This window comes from Leucoraja erinacea, chromosome 1 (assembly GCF_028641065.1).
Source record: "Leucoraja erinacea ecotype New England chromosome 1, Leri_hhj_1, whole genome shotgun sequence".
In the NCBI taxonomy this organism is placed as follows: domain Eukaryota; kingdom Metazoa; phylum Chordata; class Chondrichthyes; order Rajiformes; family Rajidae; genus Leucoraja; species Leucoraja erinaceus.
In genome coordinates, this window is record NC_073377.1 from 2480781 (window position 1) to 2502172 (window position 21392).

General features: G+C 46.7%; 1 pseudogene; it reads right to left on the reverse strand.

The window, feature by feature from the left end:
- Nucleotides 1-20733: 20733 nt before the first annotated feature.
- Nucleotides 20734-20838, reverse strand: LOC129705191 (U2 spliceosomal RNA; annotated as a pseudogene).
- Between the last annotated feature and the right edge of the window lie 554 nt (nucleotides 20839-21392).

Consider the following 21392-nt stretch of genomic DNA (forward strand, 5'->3'; position numbering starts at 1 on the left):
AATTAGGCCATTTGGTCCATCAAGTCTACTCCACCATTCAACCATGGCTGATCTATCTCTCCCTGCTAACCCCATTCTCCTGCCTTCTCCCCATAACCCCTGACACCCGTAATAAACTCCAACTCCCCCTCCCATTCCCAATCCGACCTCTCTGTCCTGGGTCTCCTCCATTGCCAGAGTGAGCAACACCGGAAATTGAAGGAACAGCACCTCATATTCCGCCTGGGTTGCTTGCGTCCGGATGGCATGAACATTGAATTTTCCCAATTTTACTAGCCCGTGCTGTCTCCTCCCCTTCCTTAACCCTCGAGCTGTCTCCTCCCATCCCCCCGCCCTCGGGCTCCTCCTCCTCCCTTTTTCCTTCCTTCTCCCCCCCCCCCCCCCCCCCCCATCAGTCTGAAGAAGGGTTTTGGCCCGAAACGTCGCCTATTTCCTTCACTCCATAGATGCTGCTGCACCCGCTGAGTTTCTCCAGCATTTTTGTGTACAATCAATAATCTATCTCTGCCTTAAAAATATCCTTTTCCTTGGCCTCCACACTATTCCACAGATTCACCACCCTCTGACCCAGGCACGGAAAAACATGGGGGGGGGACACAATTTCTTGGCGGCCGTGCTCACACATGTGCACACGCACACACACGCACACGCATGCATGCATACACACATGAGACTTCGGCCGTGGGCCCTGTGGACAGTAACATTGGCAGCTGACCTGGTTGGTGACCGACTGCGAACTCCAGCAGCAGTAGCTTTGTCCACCCCGAATCGTGGGGCTTGAACCAGCCCGTTTGCAGGGCTTTTCATCGGCCGGTGGGGGCTTCAACATCAGGAGCCTCGATTGCCTCGATCGTCTCGATGCAGCAGTTTGATTTTAAGCCGCGCCGGGCGCTTAATGGCCCCGCGAACGGGCCGATTCAGCCCTTTGAAAGCGTCCGATAAAGCCCGGATTACAAAACATGGGGAGGATTGTCCCCCACCTCTCAAAGCATGGGGGGAAGTGTCCCCCCCTGTCCCCCCCTGTCCCCCCCCAGGATTTCCGTCCATTGCTCTGATCAAATTAACTTCCCCTCATTTCCTTCCTAAAGGTACGTCCTTTTATTCTATGGCCTCTGGTCCTAGAGTCTCCCACGAGCAGAAACATCCTTTCCACATCCATTCTATCCAGGCCTTGACGAACAAATCATTCTTTAAAAAATTGTTCACCAGCACTTTGCGGGAAAAAGGAAGATTTTGCATTGAAGCGCATGTCTCTCTTCTTGCAGTAAATATGACCTCTGACCTCTGACCTCAGGCTGCCCCACACTGACACCCCCATTGATTCGTACATATGGGTATGTTGTGTTACATAACACTTAGTCTTCCACGTTCAGCCCATTGGCACAAAGTGTTTGTTTAGCCACAAACACAACCTCATTTACATCTGTGCTACGTGGCTGCATTTTATCATAAGGCTCAGGGGGCTCCCTCGAACACGGAGAGTTTCATTTTCAGTTTCAGCTTAGTTTATTATCACGGGTTCCGACGCACTGAAAGGTTTTTGTTGCGTGCTACCAACCATCGGAAAGACAATACATGATTACACTCGAGCCATTTGCAGTGTACAGAATCAAGATAAGGCAATGTGTGGGAAACTCCCCTGACATCTGCCTGTAGAAGGGTCTCGACCCGAAACATCACCCATTCCTTCTCTCCAGAGATGCTGCCTGTCCCGCTGAGTTACTCCAGCTTTTTGTATCTTTCATGATAAGGGAATAACGTTTAGTTTCAATAAAGTCCAATCAAAGATTGTCCAAGGGCCACCAATGAGGTAGATAGTGCTTCAGCACTGCTCTCTAGTTGTGGTAAGATGAATCAGTTGCCTGATAACAGCTGGGAAGAAATCTGGAGGTGTGGGTTTTCACACTCCTGTTACGTTTGCCCAAAGGGAGAGGGAAGAAGAGGGTGTGTCCAGGGTGCGACTCGTCCTTGATTGTGCTGCTGGCCTTGCCGAGGCAGCGTGAGGTATAAATGGAGTAAATGGAAGGGAGATTGGTCTGTATGATTAGAATTAGAATTAGACTTAGATTCCTTTATTGTCATTCAGACCTTTCGGTCTGAACGAAATTATGTTGCCTGCAGTCATACACAGAATCAATAATAACAAAACATACAATAAACACAAATTAAACATCCACCATGGTGAGTTCACCAAGCACATCCTCACTGTGATGGAGGCAAAGTCTTATTCTCTGTCTCTTCCCTCCTTGTCTCCCTCTGCGCTGAGGCGATCGATCCAGGCCGGAGATGCCGCTCTCCAGTCCAGCGGACCTCCGTGGTGATGTCGCCGCCGTCGAAAGCCGGAACGCTGTCTCCGCTCTGAGACGGCCCGCCACAGATTGTTTGGGCTGCGTCCACAATTGGCTGCATTTTCTTGCGGCCTTGGATAGAGCTGTTCCCAAACCAAGCTGTGATGCATCCGGATAAAATGCTTTCTACGGCGTATCTGTAAAAGTTGGTGAGAGTTGTTGGAGACATGCCGCTTCATTAAATTGTGCCTAATTTGCTATGCAGTTTTTAAAACAAAGCTTTGGCTGGTCGCAATGTGGGGTGATTGCTATTTTCTGTCACACCTTAAAATTGTGTCGGAAGGAACTGCAGATGCTGGTTGAAACCGAAGATAGACACGAAAAGCTTGAGTAACTCAAGTTCAAGTTCAAGTTCAAGTGAGTTTATTGTCATGTGTCCCTGTATAGGACAATGAAATTCTTGCTTTGATTCAGCACACAGAACATAGTAGGCATTTACTACAAAACAGATCAGTGTGTCCATATACCATAATATAAATATATACACATATGAATAAATAAACTGATAAAGTGCAAATAACAGGAAATGGGTTATTAATAATCAGAGATTTGTCCGAGCCAGGTTTAATAGCCTGATGGCTGCGGGGAAGTAGCTATTCCTGAACCTGGTTGTTGCAGTCTTCAGGCTCCTGTACCTTCTACCTGAAGGTAGCAGGGAGATGAGTGTGTGGCCAGGATGGTGTGGGTCCTTGATGATACTGCCAGCCTTTTTGAGGCAGCGACTGCGATAAATCCCCTCGATGGAAGGAAGATCAGAGCCGATGATGGACTGGGCAGTGTTTACTACTTTTTGTAGTCTTTTCCTCTCCAGGGCGCTCAAATTGCCGAACCAAGCCACGATGCAACCGGTCAGCATGCTCTCTACTGTGCACCTGTAGAACTTAGAGAGAGTCTTCCTTGACAAACCAACTCTCCGTAATCTTCTCAGGAAGTAGAGGCGCTGATGAGCTTTCTTGATAATTGCATTAGTGTTCTCGGACCAGGAAAGATCTTCAGAGATGTGCACGCCCAGGAATTTGAAGCTCTTGACCCTTTCAACCATCGACCCGTTGATATAAATGGGCCTGTGGTTCCTCCTCCTACTCCTTCCAAAGTCCACAATCAGTTCCTTGGTTTTGCTGGTGCTGAGGGCCAGGTTATTGCACTGGCACCATATGGACAGTTGCTCGATCTCCCTTCTATACTCTGACTCATTCCCATCAGTGATACACCCCACGATAGTGGTGTCGTCAGCGAACTTGATGATGGAGTTCGCACTGTGACTGGCTACACATTCATGAGTCTCGAGTGAGTACATTAGGGGGCTGAGCACGCAGCCTTGAGGTGCTCCCGTGCTGATTGTTATCAAGGCTGACACATTTCCACCAATACGAACAGACTGTGGTCTGTGAATGAGGAAGTCGAGGATCCAATTGCAGAGGGATGTGCAGAGACCCAGTTCTGCGAGTTTGGTAACCAGCTTGGAGGGGATGATTGTGTTAAATGCCGAGCTGTAATCGATGAATAACAGCTTGACATATGAGTTGTTGTTGCCCAAGTGGTCCAGAGCGGAGTGGAGGGCCAGCGAGATCGCATCCACCGTTGATCTGTTGTGGCGGTAAGCGAACTGCAGTGGGTCCAGGTTCTTGTCGAGGTAGGAGTTGACTTGCTCCATGATCAACCTCTCAAAGCACTTCATCACCACCGGCGTTAGTGCCACTGGTCGATAGTCATTGTGGCATGTCACCTTACTCTTCTTGGGCACCGGTTTAATTGATGCCCTTTTAAAGCAGGTGGGGACCTCAGACCTCAGAAGTGAGAGGTTGAAAATGTCCGTAAAAACTCCAGCCAGTTGGTCCGCACAGGTTTTTGGAACACGACCGGGTATACCACCAGGTCCAGGTGCTTTTTGGGGGTTCACCCCTCTGAAGGATTTCCTGACATCGGCCTCTGTGACTGAGACTGAAATGCCAACTCAGCATCTCTGGAGAGAAGGAGTGAGTGATGTCAAGACCTTTCTTCAAAATAGTTTGTTGGCTTGAGGGTTTTGGTTCAGGTTTATTATTGTCACTTGTATCGAGGGGCGGTGAGAAGCTTTGTTTTGCATGCTATCCAAAGGGGCAGATAATACTATGCATAAATACAAGTAACAAACTCAATTGCTATAGGACGGCGCAGTGGGAGGACGGCACAGTGGCGCAGCGGTAGGCTTGCTGCCTTACAGCGCTTTCAGCGATTCGATCCTTACTACGGGTGCAGTGTGTATGGAGTTTGTACCTTCTCCCCGTGACCGCGTGGGTTTTCTCCAAGTTCTTCGGTTTCCTCCCACACTCCAAAGACGTACATGTTTGTTGGTTAATTGGCTTTGGTGTAAGTGTTGATTGTCCCTAGTGTGTGTGTATTATTATTATTACTATTATTATTATTATTATTATTATTATTATTATTATTATTATTATTATTATTATTATTATTATTATTATTATTATTATTATTATCTTATTAAATTGTTGAAATTGTAGATAGACAGATAGACAGACAGATAGATAGACAGATAGATAGATAGATAGATAGATAGATAGATAGATAGATAGATAGATAGATAGATAGATAGATAGATAGATAGACAGACAGACAGACAGACAGACAGACAGACAGACAGACAGACAGATAGATAGATAGATAGATAGATAGATAGATAGATAGATAGATAGATAGATAAAGCTCTTAAAGATAGCGGAGTCAGGAGATATGGGGAGAAGGCAGGAACGGGGGTTCTGATTGTAGATGATCAGCCATGATCACATTGAATGGCAGTGCTGGCACATCCAGCACCTATTGTCTATGACATTTAGTGCAAGATAAAGCCAATAAAATCTGATCAAGGATAGTTGAGGGTCACCAATGAGGTAGATAGTAGTTCAAGACCGCTCTCTACTTGTTGGTAGGATGGTTCAGTTGCCTGATAACAGCTGGGAAGAAACTGTCCCTGAATCTGGAGGTGTGCGATTTCACACGTCTATACCTTTTGCCTGATGGGAGAGGGAAGAAGAGGGAGTGGCCTGGGTGTGACTCGTCCTTGATGGTGCTGCTGGCCTTGCCGTGGCAGCGTAAGGTGTCAATTGTTTAGATGCTGTGGGATTTGCCAACAACACCATGTGTCGGCAATGGGTAGAAATTGCGTAGGATTCCAATGATATGATGATATGCCATTTATTGTCACTATACATGTACAGTGAAATTGAAAGCTGCTCGTACTCAGTGCATACATATAAGTTAGCACAAAAAACAAGAAACAGAAAAACAAAAAAACAGAAGGGAGAAGGGGGGGGGGGGGGGGGGGGGGGTGGGGGGGGGGGGGGGGGGGGGGGTGCACAATTCTGCGGCGCTATATACATATATACAGATGGAAGTCCGGGTGTTGGGCTGTGAAGTCAGTGCATGTGTGAATTTGAATTAAGAGTAGTTATAATTTTCGGAAAGCAACTATTTCTGAGTCTATTTGTCCTGGATTTGATGCACCTATAGCGCCTTCCCGAGGGCAGCAGGTCGAACAGTCCAAACGCAGGATGGGAGCTGTCTTTGATGATCTTCTTTGCCCTGCTAAGGCAGCGGGAGGTGTAGATATCCATCAGGGAGGGGAGAGGGCAGCCAATGATCTTCTGCGCTGTCCTAGTTACCCTCTGAAGCCTCTCCCTGTCTGCCATGGTGCAGCTGCCATACCATGCTGTAATGCAGTATGTCAGCAGGCTCTCGATGGACGAGCGGTAGAAGGTCAGCAGCAGGTTAGAGTCCAGGTTGTGCTTCATGAGGACCCTCAGGAAGTGCAGCCGCTGCTGAGCCTTCTTGATGGCAATGACAGTGTTGCCTGGCAGGACCTTTCTTTGGCTATAATGGAGCCCAGGCCGTTGGTTGAACCGTAGATCGGCACGGTGGCACAACGGTAGTGTTGCTGCCTTACAGTGCCAGAAACAAAGGTTCCTTCCTGACTGCAGGTGCTGCCTGTATGGAGTTTGTACGTTGTTCCCATGATCAAGTGAGTTTTCTCCGGATGCACCAATTTCCTTCCATATTCCAAAGACGCGCAGGTTTATAGGGTAATGGACCAGTAAATTGTCCCTTATATGCAGGTTAGAACTAGTGTATGGGGGATCTTTGGTGGGCGTGGGCATGGGTGGGCTAGATGTGTGAGAAGGAACTGCAGATGCTGGTTTAAACCGAAGATAGACATAAAAAGCTGGGACAGGCAGCATCTCTGGAGAAAAGGAATGGGTGATGTTTCGGGTCGAGACCCTTCTTCAGACAGGTTAGGGATAAGGGAAACGAGAGATATAGATGTTGATGTGGAGAGATAATGAACAATGAATTTAATGGCCTGTTTCCTTTATCATCGTTACATTTTTGTATATCTTTCATTCATTGTTCTTTATCAAACATGCACAAGCAGCAAGATGCACAAGGATTCCTGAGTTCACCCAACATGATCCTTAGAGCTCTTCCACATCTTCAGGGTTACCACAGAGACACTGGTCTTTGATCCGCTCATTAACTCTGTTGTTGGGAACACAACATCTTTTGAGATGGATGACACCTCTTCTGTACAAGATCATGATCGGTCTCGGGTGGCCGTTCCATTAGCAGATGATCAATGGCCAGAGCAAGAGTCAAGAATGATCACAGGAATGAGTAGGTTAACCAATGATGAGCGTTTGTTGGCACTGGGCCTGTACTCGCTGGAGTTTAGAAGAAAGAGGGGGGACCTCATTGAAAGGTACAGAATAGTGAAAGGCTTGGATGGAGCGGACGTGGAGAGGATGTTTCCACTCGTGGGAGAGTCTAGGACTAGAGATCGTAGCCTCAGAATTAAAGGACATTCTTTTAGGTTGGAGACAAGGGGAAATTACTTTACAGAGGGTGGTGAATTTGTGAAATTCTTTGCCACAGAAGGCTATGGACGCCAAATCAGTGGATATTTCTATGGCCGAGATAGGTAGATTCTCAATTAGTACGGGTGTCAGAGGTTATGGGGAGAAAGCAGGAGAATGGAGTTAGGAGGGAGAGATAGATCAGCCATGATTGAATGGCAGAGTGGACTTGTTGGGCTGAATGGCCTAATTCTAGTCCTATCACTTTCGACCGTATGACCTAAGAGTAAAGAGTGTTTTTTTGTCATATGTCCTGAAATGGAACAATAACATACTTACTTGCAGCAGCAAAACAGGTATATGAACTTTGTACTTCGTCTGATGAAGGGTCTTGACCCAAAATGTCACCTATTTCTTTTCTCCAGAGATGCTGCCTGACCCGCTGAGATATTCCAGCATTTTGCGTCTATCTTCGCTGTAAACCGGTCTCTGCAGTTCCTACTTACACATATAGGGGGGTTGCACGCAAGGTCACTAAGTCATAGGTCCTGACGCACGGAGCCGCTCAATCCATCTGGAGGACATCCATAACTTCCGGTAATGGCGGTGCAGGCTCCAAGGGCCGAATGGCCTACTCCTGCACCTATTTTCTATGTTTCTATGTTATTAATGCAAGAAATGCGTACTTTCCTACCTGTTAAAAACCACCAAGTTGAATTTTGCGCTGAAAAGAATTGGGGAAGTTGGGGTAAGTGTGAGAGACATGTACCCAACTTTAGAATTCCAAAAGTGAAGCGAAATGAAGGTATAGAGAAGCAAGAGCTGAACTCTACTCTACTCCCTCTTCACCTATGACTGCACACCTGTACATGGTACTAACACCATCATCAAGTATGCAGATGATACAACGGTGATTGGCCTCATCAGCAACAACGATGAGCTGGCCTACAGGGAGGAGGTCCAGCACTTAGCAGCATGGTGCGCTGACAACAACCTGGCCCTTAACTCCAAGAAGACCAAGGAGCTCATTGTAGACTTCAGGAAGTCCAGAGGCGGCACGCACACCCCCATCCACATTAACGGGACGGAGGTGGAACGTGTTTCTAGCTTCAGGTTCCTGGGAGTCAACATCTCCGATGACCTCTCTTGGACCCACAATACCTCTACTCTGATCAAGAAGGCTCATCAGCGTCTCTTCTTCCTGAGAAGACTGAAGAAGGTCCATCTGTCTCCTCAGATCCTGGTGAACTTCTACCGCTGCACCATCGAGAGCATCCTTACCAACTGCATCACAGTATGGTATGGCAACTGCTCTGTCTCCGACCGGAAGGCATTGCAGAGGGTGGTGAAAATTGCCCAATGCATCACCGGTTCCACGCTCCCCTCCATTGAGTCTGTCCAAAGCAAGCGCTGTCTGCGGAGGGCGCTCAGCATCGCCAAGGACTGCTCTCACCCCAACCATGGACTGTTTACCCTCCTACCATCCGGGAGGCGCTACAGGTCTCTCCGTTGCCGAACCAGCAGGTCGAGGAACAGCTTCTTTCCGGCCACTGTCACTCTACTAAACAACGTACCTCGGTGACTGCCAATCACCCCCCCCCCCCCCCCGGACACTTATTATTTATTTTTTTTATTCAAAATCGTTTGCTATGTCGCTCTTCAAAGGAGATGCTAAATGCATTTCGTTGTCTCTGTATTGTACACTGACAATGACAATTAAAATTGAATCTGAATCTGAATCTGAATCTGAATCTGAAGAGCTGAAGGGACTACAGCAGCTAAAGTGCTTGGTAAACATTGGCCGTGCAGATATCGGAATTGAAAATATTGGGAATTATCACGTTTACTCACTGCATTTCAAGTAAGGCATTATTTGTGTTTTTCTTGATTCCTTTGGTATCTAAAGAGTCTCAGAAGTGACAAATCTGGCTGTAAAATTTTCTTCAGATGCGTTTTCATTTTGTATGTAAAAACCCACTTGAGAACCATGGGCGATTAAAAAATGTTACAGTCAGATTTATCACTTCTGAAACTTTTTACATGCCAAAGGAATCAAGAAAAAACACAAATAATGCCTTACTTGATGAAATGCAGTGAGCAAACGGCCAATGTTCGCCAAGCACTCTGGCTGTTGTTGTCCCTTCAGCTCTCGTTTCTATCTACCGTCATTTCTCCTCACTTTTGGAATTCTGAAGTAGGCTAAGTGTCTCACATGCTTATCCCGATTTCCATAATTATTTACAGCGCAAAAATTGGCATTTTCGGCGGGTTTTAACGGAACTGCTACGCTGGAAACAATGGTAAGTGTCTACCTGCAGTTCATCGCGTGTAATACATTTGGAGTAGTGTAGCAATAGTACGGGTCATGGGTCGTGACCCGATTGCTGTGAAACCTCCCTATTGGTAACAGTTATTTAAGGACAATGCCTTTGAAATGCCTTGAACATTACAGTATTGAGGGCAATGTCCTTCATGGCTCGTTCATTCATTATAGTTAGTTGAGTTTATCGTCACGTGTACCGAGGTACATTGAAAAGCCTTTGTTACCTGCTGACCTGCCAGCGGAAAGACAATACCTGATTATAATTGAGCGGTTTACAATGTACAGATACATGATAAGGGAATAACGTTTGGTGCAAGGGGGGACTTGATAGAGGTCTTTAAAATGATGAGGGATAGACAGAGTTGACGTGGATAAGCTTTTTCCATTGAGAGTAGGGAAGATTCAAACAAGAGGACATAATTTGAGAATTAAGGGACAGAAGTTCAGAGGTAACATGAGGGGGAACTTCTTTACTCAGAGAGTGGTAGCTGTGTGGAATGAGCTTCCAGTGGAAGTGGTGGAGGCAGGTTTGATTTTATCATTTAAAAATAAATTGGATAGGTATATGGACGAGAAAGGAATGGAGGGTTATGGTCTGAGTGCAGGTAGATGGGACTAGGGGAGAATACGTGTTCGGCACGGACTTGAAGGGGGAGATGGCCTGTTTCCGTGCTGCAATTGTTATATGGTTATATGTCATTGTTATATGGTTATGGTAAAGCCAGCAAAGTCTGATCAAGGATAGTTCAAGTGTCACCAATGAGGTAGATATACTACTCTCTGATTGTGGTAGGGTGGTTCAGTTGCCTGATAACAGCTGGGACGGTGGAGGGATTAACATTATTGAGGGATTGGGATGTCTTTGTTCCTTTTGCAACATTTCCTTTGACTCTACTGTTACACTGACAAGTTCCTGCACGCCTTGCCATCCATATGGTTGTAAGGTGCCGCATCTGTGAAAACAAGGTCCTGTCAAATTCAAATGTCAATTGCTGCTAGCTAGGGTTAAATCAATAGAATGGGTATCTCCAGCAGAGTTTATCTTTCCTTTCATTGCAAATCCTTCTTACTTCAGGGCAGACTGTGTCCATGGCTCACGGGGTTTGTATTTGTGAACCAGTGTCATCTTGCAGCTAATCTGCTCATTCTTTGCTTTTCATACTTTAATCACTTTATACCTATTTTAGACTCAGAGTGTCATAGACACTTACAGTCACACAGTCACACAGCATGGAAACAGGCCCTCCAGCCCAACTTGCCCACGCCGATCAACATGCCCCAGCTACGCTAGTCCCACATGCCTGCATTTGGCCCGTATCCCTCTAAACCTGTCCTATCCATGTACCTGTCTAAATGTTTCTAAAATGTTGTGATAGTCCCTGCCTCAACTACCTTCACTGGCAGCTCGTTCCATGCACCCAACACCCTTTGTATAAAAAATTTACCTCTCAGGTTCCTTTAAATCAAGTCCAAGTTCAAGTTCAAGTGAGTTTATCGTCATGTGTCCCTGTATAGGACAATGAGATTCTTGCTTTGCTTCAGCACACAGAACATACTACAAAACAGATAAGTGTGTCCATATACCATAATATAAATATTTACACACATGAATAAATAAACTGATAACGTGCAAATGACAGATAATGGGTTATTATGTCGATATATTATATTATATCTTTCCCCCCTCACCTTAAACCTATGGTCCTCGATTCCCCTATTCTGGGCAAGAGACTCTGTGCATCTACCCAATCTATTCCTCTCATGATTTTGTGCACCTCAATAAGATCACCCTTCATCCTCCTGCGCTCCTAATAAAGTCCTAACCCGATCAACCTCTCCCTGTAGCTCAGGCCCTCGAGTCCTGGTAACATCCTCATAAATCTTCTCTGCACCCTTTCCAGGTCAGCTTTTTCTTAGGCTTAGATTTATTATTGTCTGAGGTACATTGAAATCCTTTATTTTGCATGCTATCCAAGGGCATTATAGCGCATCAGTTCCAGTGACAAAGTCCAATGTCCGCAATGGGGTAGAGGTAGAAACATAGAAACATAGAAATTAGGTGCAGCAGTTGGCCATTCGGCCCTTCGAGCCTGCACCGCCATTCAATATGATCATGGCTGATCATCCAACTCAGTATCCCGTACCTGCCTTCTCTCTATACCCCGTGATCCCCTTAGCCACAAGGGCCACATCTAACTCCCTCTTAAATATAGCCAATGAACTGGCCTCGACTACCCTCTGTGGCAGAGAGTTCCAGAGATTCACCACTCTCTGTGTGAAAAAAGTTCTTCTCATCTCAGTTTTAAAGGATTTCCCCCTTATCCTTAAGCTGTGCCCCTTGTCCTGGACTTCCCCAACATCGGGAGCAATCTTCCTGCATCTAGCCTGTCCAACCCCTTAAGAATTTTGTAAGTTTCTATAAGATCCCCTCTCAATCTCCTAAATTCTAGAGAGTATAAACCAAGTCTATCCAGTCTTTCTTCATAAGACAGTCCTGACATCCCAGGAATCAGTCTGGTAAACCTTCTCTGCACTCCCTCTATGGCAAGAATGTCCTTCCTCAGATTTGGAGACCAAAACTGTACGCAATACTCCAGGTGTGGTCTCACCAAGACCCTGTACAACTGCAGTAGAACCTCCCTGCTCCTATACTCAAATCCTTTTGCTATGAAAGCTAACATACCATTCGCATTTTTCACTGCCTGCTGCACCTGCATGCCTACTTTCAATGACTGGTGTACCATGACACCCAGGTCTCGCTGCATCTCCCCTTTTCCTAGTTGGCCACCAGATGAATCAGACAGTATCATAACTAATGGACGGGCCATACAGAAGCTTGATAACAGAGGGAAATAAGCTGTTCCTGAGTCTGGTGATGTGCCTTTTCAAGTTTCAATATCTTCTGCTGGATGGGAACAGGGAGAAGAAGGAATGATTGGGCTGGGACAAGTCTTTGATCATATTGGCTGCTTCCCCAAGGTAGCGTGAAGTATAGATGGAGTCAGTGGTGGGGAATCTAGTCTGTGTGATGGAGTGGGATACACCTACCGAAGGACTGCACGGCAATAGATCTGGGTTTGATCCTGACTGTGGGTGCTGCCTGTATGGAATGTGTACGCTGTCCCCGTGACTGCGTGGGTTTTCTCCGGGTGCTCCGGATTCCTCCCATATCCAAAGACGTACAGGTTTGTTGGAGAATTGACTTCAGTAGCAATTGTAAATTGTCCTTGGTGTGTGTAGGATAGTGCTAGTATACGTGGTGCTTGCTGGTCGGTGCGGACTCGCCTGTTTCCACGCTGTATCTCCAAACTAAATGTTATGGCATGTGATAATTAGCATGCAAATAGTGTCTTGTGATGTCATGGGGCAAGTGTGCATGTGCACGGGGAGTCTGGAGGTGGCATCCTGAAGTAAAGAAGCTTGTTTGATTACTCCCGTGTCCGAGCCTCATTTCAAGTCTTTACCAAGTACATGAATACATAACAATTGGCGACGAGGATAAAAGAACAAGGATATGAACAAGGCCAGCAAGAAGGAAAACTAGCAGGTTAAAAATAGAAGTAAAATTTGGGAAAAAGTGGACAAGCACGAAACCTAAAGAATTCTAAGAAACTAAAAAGATTTCTAAGAAACCTAAACCTAAAAAAAAGAAAAGAAAAGAAAAAAGAAAACAAAGAAGGGGAAGCAATAGCTAAGGGAAGAGTGAAGAAAACAAGCAGGGCAGTTAAACGGCCAGCCCCAGCAGATTCAGATTCAATTTAAGCAGCAGCCACAGACGTCGGGTGAGGACTCGTGCCGTGAAGCCAACGGCCAGCCCCAGCAGCAGCGACTCACCTTCACCTTCCGCAGGGTGACCACGGGAGCCAGCGACGAGCCGTGCAGCCAGGAGGGCTGTGGAGACAGCGGGCAGGCAAGTGGGCCAGCAAAAGCCAGCCTGAAAGCAGCAGTGGAAGTCCGGTGAGGCCACGGCAAAAGTACCGGTGGGGACGGCTCGAGAGGTCAAGAAGGCATCGGAGTCCACAAGCAGCAAGCTGGAGCAGTGAAAGCCTTCGTAATAAGAGTCCACTTAAAGCATAGCTGTTGGGATTTAATGTATGGGTCACTGTTATCAATAATTTGATAGTTAATAGTATAAATCTATTATTATAAGATTGAGTAGGAGACAGTGATTGTTGCTAAAGCTAATTAATACAGTGTAACTGTGTTATCCTGGAACAGTCAGTGTTTTGTCTGTACAGGGGATAGGTGTTTTATTACAGAAGCACCTGAAGAGGGCACTGGGATAGCAACAGGTATCATGACTACTACAGACTACTACAGTACATAACTTTGAGGAATGGACTGAAGTGTTAGAGGCTTGGTTCATTTCAAGTGATGTCACTACGGCAGAGAAGAAACGAGCAATTTTCCTCACAGGCTTAGGAAGTAAGGGTTATCATACCTTGCGTGCGTTGCTGCAGCCAGCAAAGCCCATGACTAAAACGTACGAGGAATGTAAAGAGGCAGTGAGTGCTCACTTCTCACCTAAACCAACAGAAATCGTGCAAAGGTATCGGTTTCATACTTGCACACAAGCAAGTGAGACTATCCCGCAATTCCTAGCGAAGCTTCGTCAGTTAAGTGAGGGGTGTAATTTTCAGGAATTGGAAAAGATGATAAGGGATAGGTTGGTGTTAGGATGTGCAGATAGTAACATCCAGAGGAAACTGTTGGGTACCCCGAATCTGACCTTTGAGACCGCAGTCAATATTGCAACAGCAATGGAGGTTGCGGGGCAGGATGTAGAGCAAATTAGGAAGATTGGAAGGTCGCGGGATGAATCCGTCCACCAGATCCAAAGGAAGGAACCTGGACTAAAAGGGACAAGCAGTCCTCCAAGGGCATCCAGAGACAATGGGCCGAGTTGGAAGAAGACATGGAGTCCACCAAGGGCATCTCAAGACAAGATTCCCAACTCCAAGAGGTGCTGGAGATGTGGTGGTAGCCATGGGCCGGCAATGTGTAGGTTCAGAGATAGTAGGTGCTTCAGGTTCTCGGGAACGGGTCACACTAAAAGCCAGTGTGAGGCTGTTAGAGCTTACCAGCAGGGGAGAAGACAATTATGGAAAAAGGCAAACCGCTTGGAAGAGACTGTTGGATTCATCAGAGTATGATGTAGGCCACTTGTATGATGAATCAATTAACAAATTGTCGAACGCTGAACCGTATACGGTGATAATAAACGGCAAGGAGGTACAAATGGAAGTGGACACGGGAAGTCCATGGACTAGAGTGTGTTTGTGTGAGTGTATGTGTATGAAATAGAGTGTGTGTGAGTGTGTGGGAGAGAGAAACTGAGACAAAGACACACAGAGAGACAGACTGACAGAGTATGTGTGAGTGTGTGTGTGTGTGTGTGTGAGAGAGAGAGAGAGAGAGAGAGAGAGAGAGAGAGAGAGAGAGAGAGAGAGAGAGAGAGAGAGAGAGAGAGAGAGAGGGAGAGAGAGAGAGAGAGGAGAGAGAGAGAGAGAGAGAGAGAGAGAGAGATAGAGAGAGATAGAGAGGGATAGAGAGAGAGAGATAGATAGATAGATAGATAGATAGATAGATAGATGGATAGATAGATAGATAGATAGAGTATGAAATTCATTGTTATAAATTCACATGACAATAAAACACCGACAAAAAAAAAGTGTGCATTAGATATATATAGATGAGCGGCTTGTCCCGTTGAGCTGTGGAACAGGGAGTGTATTCAAGATAGACGATGCTGGAGTAACTCAGTGGGACAGGCAGCATCTCTGGAGAGAAGGGATGGGTGGCGTTTCGGGTCGAGCCCTTGTGCAGATTCGCCTGTACTCTGACAGGGTGGCTTACAGCAAGCCAGGGTGTGAGTGAGGTCCCACACACACCTGGAGCTGGGGGCTGGGGGCTGCCACAGCCCTCTAGTGTGTCTGTCTGTCTGTCGGGCAGGTGAAATGCTGAAATCGCCCCTTCCCCCGGAATGGGTGACTGTGGTTAGCAGCCAGGAGTAGCTCAGGGGCACTGGTGGGGATCGGTAACCTGTCAGCCTCGGCACAGCGGTTGTGTCTCGCGGAGGACTAGCTGGGCGTGACTCATGAGTGATGAAAGAGAAGAGAGGTGGCGGTGAAATTAACTCTTCCGGCTGTTGGAAAGCAGGCCAGGGTGGTCACAGCACAGTCTGAGACTGAAACTGCTCCACATTTACAACTCACATTAGCAGGTAGGTAGGTGCACATTCCCGAGGCATCTCTAAAGTAAAGTCTAAAGTAAAGTGAAGTAAAACTAAAGTAAAGTCTAAAGACAAGAGCAGTTTAAACAGAGTAGAGGAATCAAGAACCAGAGGACATGGGTTTAAGGTGAGTCATAGTGTGGAAACAGGCCCTTCGGCCCAACTCGCCCACATCGACCAACAATGTCCCAGCGACCCTAGTCCCATTTGCCTGCGCTTGCCAGCACCGCCATTCAATGTGATCATGGCTGATCATCCCCAATCAGTACCCCGTTCCTGCCTTTTCCCCATATCCCATGACTCTGCTATTTTTAAGAGCCCTATCTAGCTCTCTCTTGGAAGTATCCAGTGAACCGGCCTCCACCGCCCTCGGAGGCAGAGAATTCCACAGGCTCATCACTCTCTGTGAGAAAAAGTGTTTCCTCGTCTCCGTTCTAAATGGCTTACTCCTTATTCTTAAACTTTGGCCCCTGGTTCTGAACTCCACGAACATCAGGAACATGTTTCCTGCCTCTAGCGTCCAAGCCCAGCAGCTCCATTCTCTCCGCATATGACAGTCCCGCCATCCCGGGAATTAACCTTGTAAACCTACGCTGCACTCCCTCAATAGCAAGAATGTCCTTCCTCAAATTAGGGCCCAAAATTGCACACAATACTCCAGGTGTGGTCTCACTAGGGCTCTGTACAACTGCAGAAGGACCTCTTTGCTGCTATATTAGATTCCTCTTTTTATAAAGGCCAACATGGCATTCGCTTTCTTCACTGCCTGCTGTACCTGCATGCTTACTTTCATAGACTGATGGACAAGGACCCTCAGATCCCGTTGTACTTCCCCTTTTCCCAACTTGACGCCATTTAGATAGTAATCTGCCTTCCTGTTTTTGCTACCAAAGTGGATAACCTCACATCTGCCCACGCCGTCAGGCAGCTTGTTCCATACACCCACCACCCTTTGAGTGAAAATGTTACCCCTCGGATTCCTATTAAATCTTTTCCCCTTCACCTTGAACCTATGTCCTCTGGTCCTCGATTTCCCCTACTCTGGGTAAAAGACTCTGTGCATCTACTCGATCTGTAAATAAGTCATTACACACGTGCAACTTGACAATGGTCTTTAATGAGAACACAGGGTTAAACAATACATAAGTAGTCACTGATCCCAGTCTGCTACTGTACTGCGCAGAGGGAGAAGAAGGCGTTATTATAAATGATAACTAAGGCGGGGTTAGTAGTACTGAGGTAGCTATATTATTGGTTGCATGCATAAACCATCTACATCCTTCCCCTTAGAAAATAAAACATGGTGGCGAACCATGGCAACGAAATGAAACAAAATAGTAAGATTAAACGAGAACTTACCAGTTTGAAGTTTGATCTGTATTTTATGAGGAGTTACGATGAGGGATTTCGTGAAGAACCCCGCTTCCACGCATGCGTGTCATTCTTCAAAGCAGCGGTGTGAGGTCACAGGAACCTATAATGATCTAACATAGTAAGATTATCAAAGAGATACCAGTTTTTGATATGATCATAAGAGGGTGGGAGCGGAGGGCACGAAGTCCCTCATCGTAACTCCTCATAAAATACAGATCAAACTTCAAACTGGTAAGTTCTCGTTTTATCTTACTATTTTACTTCGGAGTCACGTGAGTGACTTCGTGAAGATTTCAAAGCTCTGTGACATCATGCCGTGGAACGAGTCCATGCTTCACAACTGCCTTGGGTATTGGGAGAGAGCATCATTAGTAATTTTAAAACACAATTATACAAAGAGTTGTGTGGTATAACGAAAAAATATAACATTTTTTAAAATTTGAGAATCATAACCCTGTAACCTTTCGGGCAAATTATTTTGTTGAACATAAAATGTTTTCTTAATACAATGATGGCTCCAAAAAATAACTGGTTTATTATAAAACCTGTGGAAAACCCTTTTTGAAATGACCCTCCTGCCATTCTGAGGATTTGGTCTGTGGGTACCTGTACAATATTGCTGCTGATGTTGCTGTAGTCCTGGTGGAATGAGAGTTAAAACATTAGTGTCTATTCCTGCCATTTTTAGGACCTATTTGAGCCACCTTGATATAGTTTGAATCGTGACCCTATCATGCAGTTTCTTGTAAGAGATAAACAACTCCATACTCTGACCTCGAATGTTCTGAGTATATTCTATGTATTGTTAGATGTGTCTTGTTATACACAGTCGTTTGCCATATGGGTGTACCATAAAATCAAACCCTAGACCGGAGGAACCCGATCAGTTTTCTTTTATTAAATCCTGTATGACAACACCAGTTTCTCGGTGAGATGATCAGGGAGTCCAGGCGCAGTTTGCTTAATGGCTGGACTTGTTGTGCAGTAAATAACACCATGAGCATAACCATCTTCCTGGTCTGTTACTGAGGTGACAACGCTGTATGAGCTACAAGCTCCTCAGCATGTTGAGAAACGACACCCACGTCCCAGATTTCGGAGTACCTGGTTTTCTTACCAGGGGTGCGTTCCCACCGCGTGCCGCTCCGTTCCTTGTGATAGGTAATTGGAGAGTGCACTTGTGGCACTATTGATGGCACTGTAGCTCCATCGATTATCATAATGGAGGCTTGTTAAAATTCCAATACAGCCAGAATGTTCTTGGCCTTTTGGTCGAGGTTGTTGTCCAAGCAGAATATGCCCCACTTCTTGATGTGTCCAAGGTACTGCTTCCGTGTTGACAGTCTTAGTGCAGATGAGATGAGATTCATCGTCCTGTCTGACCGCCCAATGCCGTGTAGTGGGTCTTTAAAACTCTACAAATCAATAAATCCATAGTCTTATGGCATGGATGACTGCCTCCAGTCACTGGATAAATCAATATTTTTTGGCTAGGTTCATTAGGGAACATGGTTCTAACACCATCCCCTGTATGACTGAATACCATGATTTAGAAGGTCAGTCGGGTACTCTGAAAATTCCAGACGCCGAGTGTAGTTGAATTTCCCCTAGTACCCCATTGATGGGTCCGAATGGGGGAAACATCACCCTATGGCTATTTACATAACAATGCCAAGCTGGTTTTAGAATTTTAGTACATAATATTGGGCTAATGATTGCCCCTTTTGTAAGCTCTATATTGCCTGCCATATAGAAACCCGCAACTGACACCAAGTCTTTATCAATAATAAGAGCATCCATCTTAAAATGAATATCTAGAACAAATGTGTTTAGGGTTAAAATCAATGATAATCCTGCAACCCTACTCTATTTTATTTTTAATAAATATGTTTGATACAATTCTAATGTTCCATGAAAAGTATGCTTAATCCCACCTTATGTGTACAATTTTTGTAGCACCATGTGGGTTTTAGATTGTTTGGTTTATGTAAGGACAAAATGCCCTTCTGGTGTATGTTGTACTGTGGTTATTGGGATGAGTAAAACCTATCAGATAACCCTGAATACTGCTGAGATTATATGAATCTGTAGTGATTATATACCATACATAACTGTAGTGTTGCAACCTCCCCTACCATCGTAGGTCCCTATTTTAACAGAAGAAACCCCACCCACCTACCTCCATGGTACCGGTGGTTGTGTTATTTCCTTGGTTTTTTGAAAATAAGGTTCTGGTTTGATATTTCTTGTTCGGGGTTGTGTGGGAGGTTGAGGCTTCCGCATCTTCCAGGGTGGCCGCCCTGGCCATACCCTTAAACGGATCCTGCGGGTTATATTGATTTCTGACACTGCCACTGGTATGAGCCACATTTTTTATGGCCTTGCCTGTGGCTGGTATCATGCTCCAAAATAGGCCCTTGCGCTGGCCTTGATGAGCCCCAGTGTCTTGGCTTAGTCCACACACGGTTCTTTGTTTGCAAATGGTAGCGTTTTTGGGGTCCTAGTGCTGGCTGAATGGCCGCCTTCCACGTGTAGTTCAGGTCATATTGCATATTATTAAACAGAGCTAGTGCGTCTTGATGGTCTTTGGTTACCTACGTTTAGTCCAGGGTGCGGGTGTATGCTATGATGCCTTCCGTCAATCCCTTTAAGGTTCTCTGGATCTTGAGGTCCTGGTTCCTGATGTTCGTCCATATGCTGCCAAATGCATTGGTTTACACTGGGCACCTGTAATGCCTCACCGTTGCCAGGTGGCAGATGTCTGGCCAGTGTTTGTAAATTTTTCTTGTTGGCGTTTGTGGCCAGACATATAGTAATACTATTGCCATCCTGGATCCAAGTCTACCCATGTTTGACTTGGCTAAAGTAATCAGCCACCATGTCCAGCAGAGTCCCTGCTGTGTTAGGATCATGGGATGCTGTATTACCAGGCTCTGGCCCATCAGGGTCCTGCCTACTCTTTTTTATAGAGTTAGAGATCTCTAGGGTCCCGCACGGGGTACCCATGTGGGGCTTAACTGCTGCCCACTTGTCTTTTGTTCTGCGGACCCCTCTTGCAAGTCAACCCAGAACTGACCCACAGTGCTCCCCTCTGATGGGGTAGAAGCATTGTGCAGCCCTCTAAGAGGTACTGCTGTGGGTTTATCACGTTGGAGCAAGGCTCCATACACCGCTTCTTCCCGCTCCAGCCCTCTCAGGCGCTGGTTGCCGGCGGTTTTATGCAAAGTCGGACCCTTCTGAGTCCACTACTTTGTTTGATTTGTGTCTAGCCTTACCGCTCGGCCGCATGGATCTGGCCGGTGCGGGGCCGACATCGGGCACAGCTGATCCCACTACAGTTGATCCAAGTGCCGCTGGCTGCTGCTGGCTGCCTGCTGTTCCACGGTCCTCCTTCTCCAGCTTTGTCCTTCCTTCCGTGGAGTGGATATGGCCGGTGTGGAGGACATCTGGCACAGCTGATTCCATCTAGCCCATTTTCTTTGACCCGGCTCCAATGCTCTCAGCGCTCCTGGCTGCTCCTTTATCTCAGACTGGGACCGACCCCCGTACTGACGGTACTGGTCCCTCGCGGTCGTTGCAGCCGGTCCACCCCAATCCAATGCCCTCAGTTCTGGGCATTCCTGTTTATATGGTCCTTAGATAAGGGACGTATTAGATATTAAAACTGATAATAAACAGATACTATACTTGATCTTAGCCAAAAGGCCAGGAAGCGATCTCTGTAACTAAAGAACCCGCTGGGACCGACCCCGGTACTCACAGTACTGATCCCTCACGGTCGATTGCAGCCAGTCAAGTCCACTGCTATGTCCTTGGCCGCGGCGCTGGCCGGTAGCGCTGCTTGAAGCCAGACTCGCTTCCAAAGCGAGACTGGCATACTGGTCGAGAAAATGAATTTTTCTCCTGGTGCTGGAGCGAAGTCGGGCACAGGTGTTTTCCCTCTCTGGGAAACGATGTGCCGCTGCCGCTGCTCCTGCCGCTGCCGCTGCTCCTGCCGCCGCTGCTCCTGCCGCTGCCGCTGCCGCTGCCGCTACTCCTGCCGCTGCTCCTGCCGCTACTCCTGCCGCTGCCGCTGCCGCTGCTCCTGCCGCTGCCGCTGCTCCTGCCGCTGCCGGCTGCCGTTGCTGCTCTCCTGCCGGCTGCCTGCACTGCGCGGTTCTCCCGCCGGCTTCCTGCAGCTGACATGGACCCGGTCCATGTCTGCACTGGACCCGGTCCATGTCTGCACCTAAAGGGTAAGTGGAAGGAACGCAGAGTCTCTTACCTGCTGT